Genomic DNA, 19,534 nt, shown 5'->3' with positions numbered 1-19,534 from the left:
GTAGTGAGAGGGCACTTCTTACCTTTCTCTTGATCGTAGGGGTAAAGCATCTAATATCCTACCATTAAGTATGATAACCGTATGGTTTTTATAGATGTTCTATATAAAATTGAGATAGCTCCTCCCTATTTCTAGGTTGCTGAGAGGTTTTTATCATGAATGAGCATTGGATTTTGTCAGATGCTTCTAATTCTTTTTTATATGATTAATGATTTTTAGTCTTTAGACTATTTTGTGATGGAGTACATTAATTGATTTTTCAATGTTAAACCAGGTTTGCATACCTGGAATAAGTCTCACTTGGTCTTAGTGTGTAATTCCTTATATATTTTGTTGGATTTAATTTGCTAATATTTTGTTTAGGGTTTTTGTATCTATGTTTACTGGTTTGTAAGTTTTACTTTCTTGTAATGTCTTTTTTTTTTTTTTTTTTTTTTTTTTTTTTTGAGACGGAGACTTTCTCTGTCACCCAGGCTGGAGTGCAGTGGCACTATCTCAGCTCACTGCAGCCTCCTCCTCCCAGGTTCCAGCAATTCTCCTGCCTCAGCCTCCTGGGTAGCCAAGATTACAGACGTGTACCACACGTCCAGGTAATTTTTGTATTTTTAACAGAGACAGGGTTTCACCATGTTGGCCAGGCTGGTCTTGAACTTTTGATCTCAGGTTATCCACCCACCTTGGCCTCCCAAAGTGCTAGGATTACAGGCGTGAGCCACTGCACCCGGCCTCTTAACTTGATTTTGGTATTAGGGTAATACTAGCCTCATTAATTGAATTAGATGGCGTTTCCTCTGCTTGTATTTTTTTGGATGAGATCGTAGAGAATTGACATCATTTCTTTGTTAAATATTGGGTAGAATTCACCAGTGGGCCTGGTGCTTTCATTTTTGGAATGTTATTATTTTATTGAATTTGTTTAATACATAAATGTTTATTCGAATTATTTATTTCTCCTTGTGTGAGTTTTGGTAGTTTGTGTCTTTCACAGAATTGATCTCTTTCATGTAAGTTATTAAATTTACAGGCATGGAGTTGTTCATAACATTTTTCTATTATGCTTTTAATGTCCCTGAGATCAGTACAGATTGTGCATCCCTAATCTGAAAATTCAAAGTGTAAAACTTTTTGAGTGCTGACATGACATCACAAATATAAAATAACACACCTGACCTCATGTGACAAGTCACATTCAAAATGCAGGGACACAACACACAGTTTATTCAGCATCCTCAAGAGAAAAAGACCCTCCCAGCTCATTCAGCTGCAATGTATCTTTTCTGTGTGTACCCAGATTCCCCTACACAAGCACACCTACAAAGTGTAATAAAGTGGCATGTGTGCAGGCTGGATGCATGAACAGCAGGTCACTGTAATGCCCCACATGGGGCCAGGATTTACATACATTGATCACTGCGTGTTTTTGTTTTCTATTGCTTTGCTTATTCTCTGCTCTGTGGTATAAAGATATTGTTGAAAATGTCTAAATGGTCTGCAGATGCCCCATTGGGAACAATGATAAGAAAAAGAAGAAGCATTTATGTTTATCCATAGCTCAGAAAGTCATGCTATTGGAGAAACTGGACAGCAGTGTAAGTGTGAAATGTCTTACAAAAGAGTATGGTGCTAGAATGACTACCATATATGACCTGTGTCACAGAAAGATAAGCCATTGAAGTTCTGTGCTTAAAGTGATGAAAAATAGAATACTACATAAAGCTAAAAATGAAGACCTCAATCATGTATTGAAAGAGTAGATCCATCAGTGTTGAAGTGAATATATGACACGTAATAGTGTACTGGTCATGAAACAAGCAAAGATCTAGCACAATGAACTGAAAATTGAAAAACTGCAAATATTCAACAGGCTGGTTACAGAAACAGAAAAAGAATGGTATTAAATTTTTAAAGATTTGTGATGATAAAACATCTGATCACAAAGCAGCAGAGAAATTCATTGACAAATTTGCCAAGGACATTACTGATGAAAATCTGATGCCATCAAACTAAAAAGGAAGATAGCAAGAGATACCACAAAGTATCAACAAAACCACCAGAAAACAATTAGCAAAATGGCAGTAGTCTTTACTATCAATAATTACCATGAATTTAAATGGATTAAATAATCTTTAAAAAGGACATAGAGTGGCTGAATGAAAAAAAAAACAGGACCCAACTATATGCTATCTACAAGAGACTAACTTTACTTTTAAGGACACATAGACTGAAAGTGAAAGGATAGAAAAAGATATTCCACGTAAATGGATACCAAAAGATAGCAGGGATAGCTATTCTTGGACAATTTAATTCAAAAGCTGTAAAAAATAGGACATTATAATAATGATAGAGGAGAGGGTTTATCAAGAGAATGTAATAGTTGTAAATATTGTTTTAGACAATATAGACCTTAAGTCAAAAACTGTAAAAAAAAAAGAGACAAAGAGGACATTATATAATGGTAAAGAGATCCATTTATCAAGAGGTTATAACAATTACAAATATATATGCATGCAACATCAGAATACCTAAATATATAAAACAGATATTAAAGGATCAGTGGAGAGATAAATTGCAACATAATAATAGCAGGGGACTTCAATATGCCACTTTATTTTTTTTTGTTTCCAGTGGGGTTGGAGAATACCCCCACTTTAAACAACGGACAGATTATACAGACAGAAAATTAATAAAATATTGGACATGAACAACACTTTAGCCCAAATGGAGCTAAGAGAAATACACAGAACATTCAGTCCAACAGGAACACAATACACATTCTTCTCAAGCACACATGGAACATTCTCCAGGACAGATCACCTGTTGGAGCACAAAACAAGCCTTAGCAAATTTAAGAATATTGAAATCGTATCAAGTATTTTTTTTGACCACGTTAGTATGAACCCTAGAAATCAAGAACAAGAGGAATTTTAGGAAATTCACAACTACATGGCAATTAACATGCTCCTGAACAACCAATGCATAATGAAGAAATTAAAAGAAATATTTAAAAATATCTTGAGACAAATGAAAATTGAAACACAACATACCAAAGCTTATGGTATAGAGGAAAGGCACTTCTAAGGAAATTTTACAGCAATAAATGCCCATATCAAAAAAGAAGACATATTTCAAATAAGTAACAAGATTTCTCCTCAAGGAACTAGGAAAAGAATAACAAACTAAGCCCAAAATTAGCAGAAGGAAGGAAATAATAAAGCTCAGAGCAGAAGAAAAATTAAGTAGAGACTAGAAAAACAGTACAAAAGATCAATGAAACTAAGAATTGGTTTTTTAAAAAGATAAAATCTACAAACCCTTAGCTAGACTAAGAAAAAGAGAGGGAAGACTCAAATAAATAAAAATCAGAAATGAAAGAGGAGACCGTACAACTGCTAACACAGAAATACAAAGTAACGTAAGAGACTATTATGAATAAATATATGCCAATAAATTGAATAACCTGGAAGAAATGGATGAATTCTTGGACAACAGAACCTACCAACACTGAATCATGAAAAAGTAGAAAATCTAAACAGACCAGTAATGACTATAAAGAGGTTAAATCAGTAATAAAAAAAATTTCATAAAAAGTTGCCCAGGACCTGACAGCTTCACTGCTGAATTCAACCGAACATTTAATGAAGAACTAATCCTTCTCTAATCCTTCTACTAATCCTTCTCTAACTCTTCCCAAAAATTAAAGGGGAGAGAATGCTTCCAAACTCTTTTTGCAAGGCCACCATTACCCTGATCCCAGAGTCAGACCAGGACATCACAAGAAAAGAAAATTACAGGCCAATATTCTTGATAACATAGATGTAAAAATTCTCAACAAAATGCTATCAAACCAAATTCAACAACACATTATAAATCCACCATTATCGAGTGGAATTTATTCTTGGGATGCAAAGATGGTGAAACGTATGCAAATCAATACATTTGATACATCATATTAACAGAATGAAAAACAAAAGCCATGTGATTATCTCATTAGATGCAGAAAAAGCATTTGACAAAATTCAACATCCTTTCATGATTAAAAAAAAAAAACTCTCACCAAACTCGGTATAGAAAGAATGTACCTCAATAAAATAAAGGCCATATGAGAAGCCCACAGCTAACATTACACTCAGCAGTAAACAATTAAAAGCCTCTCCTCTAAGATCTGGGATCAGACAAGGATGCCAGCTCTCACCGTTTCTTTTCCACATAGTATTGGAAATTCTTGCCAGAGCAATTAGGCAAGAGAAAGAAATAAAAGTCATTCAAATAGGAAAGAAAGAAGTGAAATTGTCATTGTTTGCTGAGAACAGGATCATAAACCCTGAAGACTCCACAAAAAACAAACAAAAAAAAACTCTTAGAACTAATAAAACAGGCTGGGTGCAGTGGTTCATGTCTGTAATACCAGCACTTTGGGAGGCCAAAGCAGGAGGATCACATGAAGCCAGGAGTTCAAGACCAGCCTGGGCAAAATAGTGAGACTTCGTCTCTATTTAAAAATTTTAAAAAATAGCCAGGCATGTTGGCACATGCCTGTAGTCCTAGCTATTTGGAAGGCTGACACAGGAGGATTGCTTGAGCCCAGGAGTACAAGGTTACAGTGAACTATGATTGCACCACTGGACTCCAGCCTGGGTGGCAGACAAAGATCCTCTAAAAGAACAAAAACACAAAAAACAAATACAGTAAAGTTGTAGGATACAAAATCAACACCCCGAAATCCATAGCACTTCTATGCACTAACAACAAACTATCTGAACCAGAAATCAAGAGAACAATCCCATTTGCAATAGCTACCCCCTAAAAAAATTAAACCTTAGGAATAAATTTACCAAAAGGAGATGTAAGACCTGCACAATGAAAACTCTAAAATGTCAATGAAAGAGATTGAAGAGGACACAAATAAGTGGAAGGATATCTCATGTTCATGAGTTAGAAGAGTTAATACTGTTAAAATGTCACACCAAGTGATCTACCCAAAATGATATACAGATTCAGTGCAATAATTATCAGAATTATAATGTCATTGTTAAAAGAAATAGAAAAAACTATCATGAAACTCATATGGACCCCCCCCAACACACACACACACAACGAAACCACATAGCCAAGGGAATCATGAGCAAAAAGAACAAAGCTAGAGGAATCATAATAGCTGATTTCAAATAATACGACAGAGCTGTAGCAATTAAAACAGCATGATACTGCCAAAAAATATACCTATTGACCAATGGAACAGAATAGAGAGCCCAGAAATGAACGCTCATATATATCATCAATTGATTTTTGACAAATGTGCCAAGAATACACAATGGGAAAAGGATAGTCTTTTCAATAAATAGTGCTTAGAAAACTTGATATTTACATGCAGAAAAATGCAGTTGGACCCTTACCTCTCACCACACACAAAAGTCAACTCAAAATGGATTAAGGACTTAAATGAAAGGCCAGGAACTATAAAACTACTAGAAGAAAACATAGGAGGGGAAACTATATTATGTTGGTTTATTGGATCTGACCCCAAAAAGCATAGGCAACAAAAGAAAAAAACAGACAGATGAGATTACATGAAACTAAAAAGCTTCTGTACATCAAAGAAAACAATTAACAGTATGATGAGACAGCCTATGGATTGGGAGAAAATACTTGGAAACCATACATCTGATAAAGGGTTAATATCCAAAATATGTAAGGCACTCAACTCAATAGCAAGAAAACAAAACACCCAGTTTAAAAATGGGCAAGGGATTTGAATAGACACTTCTCAAAAGAAGGCATACAGATAGCCAGCAGATATATGAAAAAATGTTTAATTGCTAATTATAGGGAAATGCAAATTAAAACCACAATAAGATATCTTACACCAGTCAGAATGGCTGTTGTATTAGTCCATTTTCACACTGCTGTCAAGAACTGCCCAAGACTGGGTATTTTATAAAGAAAAGAGGTTTAATTGACTCACAGTTCCACATGGCTGAGGGGGGCCTCAGGAAATTTGCAATCATGGCAGAAGGTAAAGGGGAAGCAAGGACCTTCTTCACATGGTGGCAGGAGAGAGAAGTGCAAGCAGGGGAAATTCCAGACACTTATAAAACCATGAGATCTCCTGAGAACTCACTCACTATCATGAGAACAGCACTGGGGAAACCACCCCCATGAACTAGTCACCTCTCACCAGGTTCCTCCCTCGACACCTGAATTGCAATTCAAGATGAGATTTGGGTGGGGACACAAAGCCTAACCATATCAGCTGTTTTCAAAAAAACAAAAGTGAACAAGTGTCAGTGAGGATATGGAGAAAAGGGAACCCTTGTATACTCTCGGTGGGAACATAAATTAATTCAGCTGTCCCTCAGTATCTGTTAGGGGATTGGTATCAGCACCCCATGTGGATAGCAAAACCCATGGATAGTCAAATCCCTTGTGTAAAATGTTGTAGTGTTTGCACATAACCTATGCACATCCTCCTGTATACCTTAAATCATCTCTAGCTTATACCTAACACAATGTAAATGCTATGCAAATAGTTGTTATACTATATGTTTAGGAAATAATCACTACAAAAAAAATCTGCACATGTTCAGTATAGACACAACCTTTTTTTTTTTTTTTTAAGACCAAGTCTCGTTCTGTTGCCCAGGCTTCAGTGCAGTGGCATGATCCTGACTCACTCCAACCTCCGCCTCCTGGGTTCAAGCGATTCTCCTGTCTCAGCCTCCTGAGTAGCTGGGATTATGGGCTTATGCCACCACGCCTGGCTAATTTTTTGTATTTTTTAGTAGAGATGAGGTCTTGCCACGTTGACCAGACTGGTCTCAAACTCCCGGGCTCAAGCGATCAAAGTGCCCTGGCCTCCCAAAGTGCTGGAATTATAAGTGTGAGCCACCATGCACAGCCAACAACAATCTTTCTTTCCTTAAAGAAAAAAATATTTTTCATCCATGGTGGGTTGAATCCACAATTGCAGAATCCATGTATTCTAGGGCCAACTGTATGTCCATATATTCAGAGGGCCAACTGTATAGCCATTATGGATGACTGAAAGCAGTTTCCTCCAAAAACTAAAAATAGAGTTATATGATCCAGCAATCTCACTTCTGGATATTTACCCAAAAGATTTGAAATCTTTTTTTTTTAAGGGCAGAGTCTTGCTCTGTGGCCCAAGCTGGAGTGCAGTGGCATGATTGTAGCTCACTGAAGCCTCAAACTCAGGGGCTCAAGCAATCCTCCTGCCTCAGCCTCCCGAGTACCTGGACTACGAGTGTATGCCTCCACACCTGACTGATTTTTAAAAAATTTTGTAGAGGCAGGGTTTCACTATGTTGTGCAAGCTGGCCTTGATCTCCTGGCCTCAAGCAGTCCTCCCACCTCAGTTTTCCAAAGTGCTGACTTCACAGGTGTGAGCCACCACAACTGTCCTGAAATTATTTTTTCAAAGAAATGTCTGCATTTCCATGTTCATTGCAACACTGTTCACAATAGCCAAGTTATGGAATCAACCTAAGTATCAGAACCATCAACAGATGAACAGATAAAGAAAATGTAGTATATATATCCAATGCAATACTAGTCAACCTTGGAAAAGAAGCTATGAGTTCTGTCATTTGTCTTTGGCGTTAGTTTTTTGAAGTTTAATTGTGATGTGTCTTTGAATTCATTTACGTGGGTTTTCCCTATTTGGAGTTTTCTCAACTTCTTGTAGGTTTCTGTGTCTTGCCACATTTCAAAGTTTTCAGCCATTGTTTCTTTAAGTACTTGTTTTTTTAGCTCTATCCTCTTCCATTTCTCCTTCCATGACTTTGATGACCCAAATGTTAGATCTTTTTTTTTTTTTTTGAGACGGAGTCTCGCCCTGTCACCAGGCTGGAGTGCAGTGGTGTAATCTTGGCTTACTGCAACCTCCGCCTCCCGGATTCAAGCAATTCTCCTGACTCAGTCTCCTGAGTAGCTGGGACTACAGGAGCGTCCCACCAAGCCCAGCACATTTTTGTATTTTTAGTAGAGATGAGGTTTCACCATGTTGTCCAGGATGGTCTCAATCTCTTGACCTCATGATCCGCCCCCCTCAGCCTCCCAAAGTGCTGGGATTACAGTCGTAGGCCACCACACCCAGCCATTAGATCTTTTATTATAGTCCACAGGTCCCTGAAGTTTGATAGTTTTTTTCAGTCTATGTCTCAGTTATTCATATTGAATCATTTTTATTGTTCTCTCTTCCAGTTCTCTTATTCTTTCTCTGTCCCTTCAATTCTGCTATTTAGCCTATCCTCTGGGCTTTTCATTTCAGTTATTGTATTTTCACTTCTAAAATTTCCATTTGTTTCTTTTTTACTATTATTATACTTTAAGTTCTCGGGTACATGTGCAGAACGTGCAGTTTTGTTACATAGGTATATACATGCCATGGTAGTTTGCTGCACCCATCAACCCGTTACCTACATTGGATATTTCTCCTAATGCTATCCTCCCCTTCCCCTCCACCCCCTGACAAGCCCCAGAGTGTGATGCTGCCTTCCCTGTGTCCATGTGTTCTCATTGTTCAATTCCCTTTTATGGGTGAGAACATGCGGTGTTTGGTTTTCTGTTCTTGTGTTAGTTTGCTGAGAATGATGGTTTCCAGCTTCACGTCCCTGCAAAGGACATGAACTCATCGTTTTTTATATTCCATGGTGTATATGTGCCACATTTTCTTTATCCAGTCTATCACTGATGGGCATTTGGGTTGATTCCAAGTCTTTGCTATTGTGAACAGTGCCGCAGTAAACATACGTGTGCATGTGTCTTTATACTGGAATGATTTATAATCCTTTGGGTATATACCCAGTAATAGGATTGCTGGGTCAAATGGTATTTCTGGTTCTAGATCCTTGAGGAATTGCTACACTGTCTTCCGCAATGGCTGAACTAATTTACACTCCCACCAACAGTGTAAAAGCATTCCTATTTCTCCACATCCTCTCCAGCATCTGTTGTTTCCTGATTTTTTAATGATCACCATTCTAACTGGCGTGAGATGGTATCTCATTGTGGTTTTCATTTGCATTTATCTAATGACCAGTGATGATGAGATTTTTTTCATGTTTGTTGGCTGCATTAATGTCTTCTTTTGAGAAGTTTCTGTTCATATCCTTTGCCCACTTTTTGATGGGGTTGTTTGTTTTTTTCTTGTAAATTTGTCTAAGTTCTTTGTAGGTTCTGGATATTAGCCCTTTGTCAGATGGATAGATTGCAAAAATTTTCTCCCATTCTGTAGATTGCCTGTTTATTCTGATGATAGTTTCTTTTGCTGTACAGAAGCTCTTTAGTTCAATTAGATCCCATTTGTCAATTCTGGCTTTTGTTGCCATTGCTTTAGTTGTTTTAGTCATGAAGTCTTTGCCCATGCCTGTGTCCTGAATGATATTGCCCAGGTTTTCTTCTAGGGTTTTTATGGTTTTAGGTCTTATGTTTAAGTCTTTAATTCGTCTTAAGTTAATTTTTGTATAAGGTGTAAGGAAGGGATCCAGTTTTAGTTTTCTTCATATGGCTAGCCAGTTTTCTTAAAACCATTTATTAAATAGGGAATTCTTTCCCCATTGCTTGTTTTTGTCAAGTTTGTCAAAGATCAGATGGTTGTAGATGTGTGGTGTTATTTCTGAGGCCTCTGTTTGTTCTGTTTCATTCGTCTATATATCTGTTTTGCTACCAGTACCACGCTGTTTTGGTTACTATAGCCTTGTAGTACAATTTGAAGTCAGGTAGTGTGATGTCTCCAGCTTTGTTCTTTTTGCTTAGGATTGTCTTGGCAATGCAGATCTTTTCTGGTTCCATATGAAATTTAAAGTAGGTTTTTTCAATTTTTTTAAGAAAGTCAATGGTAGCTTGATAGGAGCATTGAGTCTGTGAATTACTTTGGGCAGTATGGCCATTTTCAAGATATAGATTCTTCCTATCCATGAGCATGGAATGTTTTTCCATTTATTTGTGTCCTCTCTTATTTCCTTGAGCAATGGTTTGTAGTTCTTCTTGAAGAGATCCTTCACATCCCTTGTGAATCGTATTCCTAGATATTTTATTCTCTTTGTAGCATTTGTGAATGGGAGTTCACTCATGATTTGTCTGTCTGTTTGTCTGTTATTGGTGTATAGGAATGCTTGTGATTTTTGCTCATTGATTTTATATCCTGAGACTTTGCTGAAGTTGCTTATCAGCTTAAAGAGGTTTTGGGCTGAGACGATGGGGTTTTCTAAATATACAATCATGTCATCTGCATACAGACAATTTGACTTCCTCTCTTCTTATTGAATACTTTTTATTGCTTTCTCTTGCCTGATTGTCCTGGCTAGAACTTCCAATAATACCAATAATATGTTGAATGGGAGTGGGTATGAGAGGGCATCCTTCTCTTGTGCCAGTTTTCAAAGGGAATTCTTCCAGTTTTTGCCCATTCAGTATGATATTGACTGTGGGTTTGTCATGAATAGCTTTTACTATTTTGAGATATGTTCCATCAATACCTAGTTTATTGAGAGTTTTTAGCATTAAGGGGTGTTGAATTTTGTTGAAGGCCTTTTGTGCATCTAATGAGATAATCATGTGTTTTTTGTCATTGGTTCTGTTTATATGATGGATTACATTTATTGATTTGCATATGTTGAACCATCCTTGCATCCCAGGGATGAAGCCGACTTGATCGTGGTGGATAAGCTTTTTGATATGCTGCTGGATTCGGTTTGCAAGTATTTTATTGAAGATTTTTGCATCAATGTTTATCAAGGATATTTGCCTGAAATTTTCTTTTTGTTTTGTTTGTCTCTGCCACGTTTTGGTATCAGGATAATGCTGGCCTCATAAAATGAGTTAGGGAGGATTCCCTCTTTTTCTGTTCTTTGCAATAGTTTCAGAAGGAATGGTACCAGCTCTTCTTTGTACCTCTGGGAGAATTTGGCTGTGAATCCATCTGGTCCTGGACTTTTTTTGGTTGGTAGGCTATTAATTACTGACTCAATTTCAGAACTTGTTATTGGTCTATTCAGGGATTTGACTTCTTCCTGGTTTAGACTTGGAAAGGTGTATGTGTGCAGAAATTTATCCAATTCTTCTAGATTTTCTAGTTTATTTGTGTAGAGGTGTTTATAGTATTCTCTGATGGTAGTTTGTATTTCTGTGGGATCAGTGGTGATATCCCCTTTATCACTTTTTATTGCATCTATTTGTTTCTTCTCTTTTTTCTTCTTTATTAGTCTGGCTAGCAGTCTATTTTGTTCATCTTTTCAAAAAACCAGCTCCTGGATTCATTGATTTTTTGAAGGGCTTTCTGTGTCTCTATCTCCTTCAGTCTGCTCTGATCTTAGTTATTTCTTGCCTTGTGCTGTCTTTTGAATTTGTTTGCTCTTGCTTCTCTAGTTCTTTCAATTGTGTTGTTAGGGTGTGAATTTTAGATCTTTCCTGCTTTCTCTTGTGGGCATTTACTGCTATAAATTTCCCTCTAGACACTGCTTTAAACGTGTCCCAGAGTTTCTGGTACGTTGTATCTTTGTTCTCATTGGTTTCAAAGAACATCTTTATTTCTGCCTTCATTTCATTATTTACTCAGTAGTCATTCAGGAGCAGGTTGTTCATATTCCATGTAGTTGTGCAGTTTTCTTAATCCTGAGTTCTAATTTGATTGCAGTGTGGTTGGAGAGACTGTTTGCTGATTTCCATTCTTTTGCATTTCCTGAGCAGTATTTCACTTGCAATTATGTGATCAGATTTAGAATAAGTGCAGTAGGTGCTGAGAAGAATGTATATTCTCTCAATTTAGGGTGGAGAGTTCTGTAGATGTCTATTAGGTCCACTTGGTGCAGAGCTGAATTGAATTCCTGAATGTTCTTATTAATTTTCTGTCGTTGATCTGTCTAATATGGACAATGGGGTGTTAAAGTCTCCCACTATTATTGTGTGGGAGTCTAAGTCTCTTTGTGGGTCTCTAAGAACTTGCTTTATAAATCTGGGTGCTCCTGTGTTGAGTGCATATAGGTTTAGGACAGTTAGCCCTTCTTGTTGCATTGATCCCTTTACCATTTTATCATGCCCTTCTTTGTCTCTTTTGATCTTTGTTGGTTTAAAGTCTGTTTTATCAGAGACTAAGATTGCAAGCCTTGCTTTTTTTTTTTTTTTTTTTTTTTTTGCTTTCCATTTGCTTGGAAATATTCCTCTAGCCCTTTATTTTGAGCCTTTACGCATCTTTGCACGTGAGTTGGGTCTCCTGAATACAGCACATTGATGGGTCTTGACTCTTTATCCAATTTGCCAGTCTGTGTCTTTTAACTGGGGCATTAACACATTTACATTTAAGATTAATATTGTTATGTTTGAATTTGATCCTGTCATTATTATGCTAGCTGGTTATTTTACCCATTAGTTGATGCAGTTTCTTTGTAGTGTTGATGGTCTTTACAATTTGGTATATTTTTGCAGTGGCTGGTACCAGTTTTTCCTTTCCATGTTTAGTGCTTCATACAGGAGCTCTTGTGAGGCACGGCTGGTGATGACAAAAATCTCTCAGCATTTGCTTGTCTGTAAAGGATTTTATTTCTCCTTTGCTAATGAAATTTCATTTGGCTGGATATGAAATTCTGGGTTGAAAATTCTTTTCTTTAAAAATGTTGAATATTGGCCCCCACTCTCTTCTGGCTTGTAGGTTTTCTCCTGAGAGATCTGCTGTTAGTCTGATGGGCTTCCCTTTGTGGGTAACCTGACCTTTCTCTCTGGGTGCCCTTAACATTTTTTCCTTCATTTCAACCCTGGTGAATCTGATGATTATGTGTCTTGGGGTTGCTCTTCTCAAGGAATATCTTTGTGGTGTTCTCTGTATTTTTTGAATTTGAATGTTGGACTGTCTTGCTAGGTTGGGGAATTTCTCCTCAATAATATCCTAAAGAGTGTTTTCCAACTTGGTTCCATTCTCCCCATCACTTTCAAGTACACCAATCACTTTCAAGTACACCAATCAAAAGTAGATTTTGTGTTTTCACATAGTCCCATTTATCTTGGAGGCTTTGTTTGTTCCTTTTCATTCTTTTTTCTCTAATCTTGTCTTCACACTTTATTTCATTAAGGTGATCTTCAATCTCTGATATCCTTTCTTCCGCTTGATCAACTCAGCTATTGATACTTGTGTATGTATCACGTGCTGTGTTTTTCACCTTCATCGGGTCATTTATGTTCTTCTCTAAACTGGTTATTCTAGTTGCCATTTCCTCTAACCTTTTTTCAAGGTTCTTAGCTTCCTTGCCTTGGGTTAGAACATGTTCCTTTAGCTCAGAGGAGTTTGTTATTACCCACCTACTAAAGCCTACTTCTGTCAATTCATCAAACTCCTCCATCTAGTTTTATTCCCTTGCTGGCAATCAGCTGTGATCCTTTGGAGGAGAAGAGACATTCTGCTTTTTGGAATTTTCACTCTTTTTCTGCTGGTTTCTCCCCATCTTCATGGATTTATCTACTTTTGGTCTTTGATGTTGGTGACCTTCGGATTGGGTCTCTGACTGGACGTCCTTTTTGTTGATGTTGATGCTATCCCTTTCTGTTTGTTAGTTTTCCTTCTAACAGTCAGGCCCCTCTGCTGCAGGTCTGCTGGAGTTTGCTGGAGGTCCACTCTAGACCCTGTTTGACCCTGTATCACCAGCAGAAGTTGCAGAATAGCAGTAATTGCTGCCTGTTCCCTCCTCTGGAAGCTTCGTCCTAGAGGGGCACCCACCAGATGCCAGCCAGAGCTCTCCTGTATGAGGTGTCTGTCAGCCCCTACTTGGAGGTGTCTCCAAGTCAGGATACATAGGGGTCAGGGACCTACATGAGGAGGCAGTCTGACCCTTAGCATAGCTTGAACGCTGTGCTGCGAGATCTGCTGGTCTCTTCAGAGCCATCAGGCAGGGATGTTTAAGTCTGCTGAAGCTGCGCCCACAGCCACCCCTTCCCCAGGTGCTCTGTCCCAGGGAGATGGGGGTTTTATCTATAAGCCCCTGACTGGTGCTGCTGCCTTTTTTTCCAGAGATGCCCTGCCCAGAGAGGAAGACTCTAGAGAGGCAGTCTGGCCGCAGTGGCCTTGCTGAGCTGCAGTGGGCTCCACCCAGTTCGAACTTCCCTGTGGCTTTGTTTACACTGTGAGAGTAAAACTGCCTACTCAAGCCTCAGTAATGGTGAACGCCCCTCCCCACACCAAGCTGGTGCATTGGAGGTCGACCTCATACTCCTGTACTGGCAATGAGAATTTCAAGCCAGTGGATCTTAACTTGCTGGGCTCCGTGGAGGTGTGACCTGCCATGCCAGACCACTTGGCTCCCTGGCTTCAGCCCCCTTTCCAGGGGAGTGAACGGTCTGTCTTGCTGACGTTCCAGGTGCCACTGGGGTATAGAAAAAAAACTCCTGCAGCTAGCTCGGTGTCTGCCCAAACGGCCACCCAGTTTTGTGCTTAAAACCCAGGACCTTGGTGGCGTAGGCACCAGAGGGAATCTCTTGGTCTGTGGGTAGCGAAGACTGTGGGAAAACCTCAGTATCTGGGCCAGAATGCACGGTTATTCAGGCTCAGTCCCTCACAGCTTCCCTTGGGTAGCAAAGAGAATTTCCTGACCCCTTAACACTTCCCAGATGAGGCAACATCCCACCCTGCTTCAGCTCACCCTCCATGGGCTGCACCCACTGTCCAGTCAGTCCCAATGAGATGAACCAGGTACCTCAGTAGGAAATGCAGAAATCACCTGCCTTCTGCGTTGATCTCACTGGGAGCTGCAGCCTGGAGCTGTTCCTATTTGGCCATCTTGCCAGCAAATCCTCCATTTGTTTCTTAATTGCATCTTCTATTTCTTCCATCTCCTCAAAAGCAGAAGTCTTCCTTCTATTAAATTTGACAGTATAATTTTTTCATTTTAGTGATGCCCATACAATTATATTTATGTGTTATATGACAAAATTCAAGATAAACTTTGTTGCCTGAGAACTATACAGTGGTATATAAATATAAGTGGCTTTGTGAGTATAATCTCCTACCACTCTGCTTCCCACATCACCAAATTTATGAAGCACACAATATACTCTTAGATAATCAGGAGCTGGCCCTACATTAATTCCAGGTACTGTAGTATATTTAATAGTTAGATATTTTTGGCCAGGCGCAATGGCTCAGGCCTGTAATCCCAGCACTTTGAGAGGCCGAGGTAAGTGGATCACTTGAGATCAGGAGATCAAGATCAGCTTGTGCAACATGGCAAAACTCCGTCTTTACCAAAAATACAAAAATTAGCTGGGTGTGGTGGCATGTGCCTGTAGTCTCAGCTACTCAGGAGGCTGAGGTAGTAGAATTGCTTGAACCCCAGAGGTGAAGGTTGCAGTGAGCTGAGATCATGCCACTGCACTCCAGCCTAGGTGAAAGAGCAAGACTGTGTCTCAAAAAAACCTCCAAAAATTTAGATATTTTTTAATGCTTCCTTAGAATTATTTGTATAGGTTGTTACATTTCTAAACATGAATTCAACAGATATTTAGTGAAACCCAATTTATATTGTGAAATATAGCATCCAGAAAACTTGTAATAAATATTAATAAATATATTGACAACTTATCCAGTTTAAAATTCTTGAAATTTTAAGTTCAGTATTAATTGGCTTACTTTATAATAAAGAAATTATTTTTTCTCTGAAAGTACTTTAGCAGGTTATTTTATTAAACTAAACCAACTGCAGCAACAGTGGAAGCAAATCATTGAAGTTACTAGACTGTCTGATTTGCAGATTAAATTTCCTCATACACACTCTTATCCATTCTGAATATATTTCCCTCTCTCTGTATGTCATTCAGAATTAAGGCCTATTATACTGGAGCATATGCTGATTTCCTTAAAAATAAGTGAGGAAGTCAGTGATTTTCTTTTTTCAATTAAAAATAATATTTAAGATGGGGTCTCACTGTGTTGCTCAGGCTGGTCTAGAACTCCTTGTCTAATCCTTCTGCCTTGGCCTCCCAAAGTGCTGATATTACAAGCATGAGCCACCATGCTCAGCTTCAACTATCTTCTTGAAAGGGTCTTAGCAAATTAATTGATGTAGTAAACCAGGAAATAAAAGTAGACATTATCCTTTCAGAAATGTATTCTTAGGAAAAAGCAGCACATACTTCTACATTTCATATTTGCTTAGGTTTTATTTATTTTAATTCAGTAAAACAAGCCAAACCTGCCCATTTTTTAAAAAAGAATGATTTAAGAATGTTATCAGTAAGTGAACAAAGGTTGAGAAAACTAGTTTCCTTCTCCCAATTCATGAAAAACCTGTAGGAACAGGCAGTTGTTTTTCTCAGTAAAATGTTTATAAAATACTTGAGTATTGTGTAACATTTTGTACAAAGTTAATTAGATATAAGTAACTCCTTTTAAAAAGTATACAGATATGAATGCGTATTCTTTGGCAGGTATTGTGCCAGTTATTTTCACATATGTAGATCACCTCGTTTCATTCTCATGATTTCCATGATATTTTTCTCATAGTTTTCGAGTTGAGGAAATTAATATTCAGTAGGTAAGTTTTTTTTCCAATGTCACTCAGAGCGAATGACAAGACTGAAATTTGAATCTTTATCTTCTAAGTTCAACCCAACATCTCTTCATCTACACCAGTTTCAGCATTGTTGACGTAGTGGTCTGGATAATTCTCTGTTGTAGGAATCTATCCTCTGTTTAGTAGCATCTTTAGCTTCTATTCACTAAATGCTAGTACCATCTCACCCTCCCCGCCATCCCCACCAGTTGTGACAAAAATGTCTTCAGATGTTGCAGAATGTCCTCTGAAGAACAAAATTACCCCTGGTTAAGACCTACTGATCTATATTGTTGTACCTCATCTCTAAATTTTAATCCAAAAATATTTATCCAATTAAAATAAATAGCATATATACAACACACTAATGATTGAGCAATTACTGTAAAATAAATGAAGCATAAACAGAATAATAAGTGCATATTGTAGGATGATGAGTAAAATGATCTCCTGTAAGGACTTGGCCAATACCTGATCATGGAGACAAGAGAGGAAGTCAGGAAAAGTAGCATCAAAACTTGGTATAAATGGAAAAATACTAATTGCAAAAGTAAGCTTAATCCATGTTTAACATTACAATTAAGATAGAGTTCAATGAACAGGTAGGCAGACAAGTTGAAGAGAATATAAATATCTGCAAGCAAAACATATAAGTGGCTCATAAACCTTATAATTCCAAGTTACATTTAGCTGAGGTGGCATAGACAGTCAGGGACCAGGAAAATAGTCAGGGCCACAGACATAAAGTAATAGACCAGGGAACATAGAAACCAAGACAGAAACCACTTCAGACAGGAAATCTATTACATGGCACTCACTGGAGTAATACACATTAAGGACATTTTCTACCTTGGCCTGCCATTGGACTCAATGTGGTGAGCAACAAAGGAGATAATGTGCAGGCTTATTTGATGTGAATTAGAATTATGATCATATCAAACATTAGTAAGTAAAAATATTTTTAAAGTTTTACTTTCTACACTAAATTATAAAACTTAAATTTATAAAGAATTATATAATTTTAAAACTGGAAGAGCGAATTTAAACTTTGCTTATCTTATTACCTCATTAACTTCCTGGTTAACAGAAATAGTTAACATCCTATGTGGATATTGTGTAAGTTGCACTATTGATTACATGCTTTAGAAATTCTGAGAGTGATTCAGTGACTCTTTGGCTGTTATTTCATCATTTATGCTTACTGTAACTTAAAATATGTTCCTATACAACTTAAGTGCCTTTGAGGAGTTATAATACTACTACTACGCTGAAAATGCACCTGAAAATTAGTAACTTTGGAAAGAGGGTAAATGTAATATGTCTTTGTGAAGAAAGCTAAACAAGGAGGCCTTGTTGTCAATTAAGGAAAGACCATTCTGAGGAAGAAGTACTAAAGCAAAAATTGTGCTTCACTGGTTACAGATTTATAAATGCTTGGAATATAGCTCTCCTGCTTCACCTTTATTCCTATTGGAAAATTCCTTAGAATTATAGATGTTTTGATTTACTGAAGTTCTTAAGGAATGTATTCTTCCCATAAAATAAAATTGCTATATATAAATGAAGTATTAATATGTTAGAATTGGGAAGAAAACCACAAGATGAAATGGAAAAAAACTACAAATTACAAGTTCTGAGAAGGAAGAGTAGGATCTATGAGACAGACTAACAAAGAGGAAAATCAAGATTTAGATTGAAGACCCACGTAGGTGTATCTAAGAAAGTGATATTTTTGCTTTGTCTTACTGGATGAGTAAGACTTTGTCAGGTAGAAGCATGGATGGAAAGGCATTCCAAACAAATACCTTCAGCAGAAAAAACTTGACACGCTTGAGAATCTGAATGCCTAGCTAAAAGGTGAGGAAGGAGGTGGAGAGGTCAGTGATGCAGGGCTTTATAGACCACAGCAACTATAGAAGAGGTTTCCAGTGCAGACATAAAGACTGTAGGTTCAAATTCTGGCTCTGCTACATGTATTAAATTACGTATCTCTGTTTCCATTTTTATCAGTAAAAAAAGGAATATTAATAAGACTTCTCATGCAAGTTGTGACATTTAGTGAGTTAAATACAGCATTTATTATTTTTAGAGACTGTTTTCTGAATGCAAGGAAATGCTATTGCAGGTTTTTAAGTGACATTGTCTACTTCCATCTTTTTAAAAAGATCATGTCCATTGTTTGGGAAAGCCTTGATGGTAATTAACAGGTTTCCAAGGTATTTTGAATGCTAAGCAGCTTTTGAACTTGCGGGTACAATCCAAACATGTCCATCTGAGAGAAAAATCAAAATCAGGTATAAATTTGCCCCCTAAAAATTAAATGATAGAAGACTAGAAAGTGAGGAGTGATTAGGAAATTAAATCAGGATGCTCATAATTTTAATAATGGTGAGATTTTTAAAACTTAATCATTGATTCTTAATATGTAATTGGTTACGGTATACTGGTTACTGCTTTAGGCATGATAGGCAAATGCAGAATTCCCAAACGAAGCTGTCTCACTGAGTTTTAAATTAGGCCATATACACATGTATACATATGTAACTAACCTGCACAATGTGCACATGTACCCTAAAACTTAAAGTATAATAAAAAAAAAAAAAGAAAAAAAAATTAGGCCATATATGTAAAGTTAAAATATAAGGGAATGGAGTAGGCTAAGATTTTTTAAACAGTTTACAAAAAGCATTGCCATTAAAGAAACAATGATAAATTGAACTTTATTTAAATTGAGAACTTACCTTCATCAAAAGACAGCATTAAGAGTCAGGCATGGTGGCATATGCCCATAGTCCGAGCTGCTCAGGAGGCTGAGGCAGGAGGACTGTTTGAGCCCAGGAGTTCAAGGTCAGCCTGGAAAACATAGTGAGAACTTGTCTCAACCAATCAATCAATATACACATACATAAGACAATATGAAGAGAATGAAACATCACTGCATCCATATTACAATAACTAAAGTTAAAAGCATTTGACAGTGCCAT

The 19,534-nt window shown here is 37.5% G+C and overlaps 1 protein-coding gene across 27 annotated transcripts in view; it reads left to right on the top strand.

The window, feature by feature from the left end:
* The window catches only part of MIPOL1 (mirror-image polydactyly 1), a 363,261-nt gene that overhangs the window by 293,873 nt on the left and 49,854 nt on the right, over positions 1 to 19,534 (top strand). The window lies entirely within an intron of this gene.

The sequence above is a fragment of the Gorilla gorilla genome, chromosome 15 (assembly GCF_029281585.2).
Source record: "Gorilla gorilla gorilla isolate KB3781 chromosome 15, NHGRI_mGorGor1-v2.1_pri, whole genome shotgun sequence".
In the NCBI taxonomy this organism is placed as follows: domain Eukaryota; kingdom Metazoa; phylum Chordata; class Mammalia; order Primates; family Hominidae; genus Gorilla; species Gorilla gorilla.
Note: the sequence above shows the minus strand (reverse complement) of the source record. Positions and strands in the feature narration are given on the sequence as shown.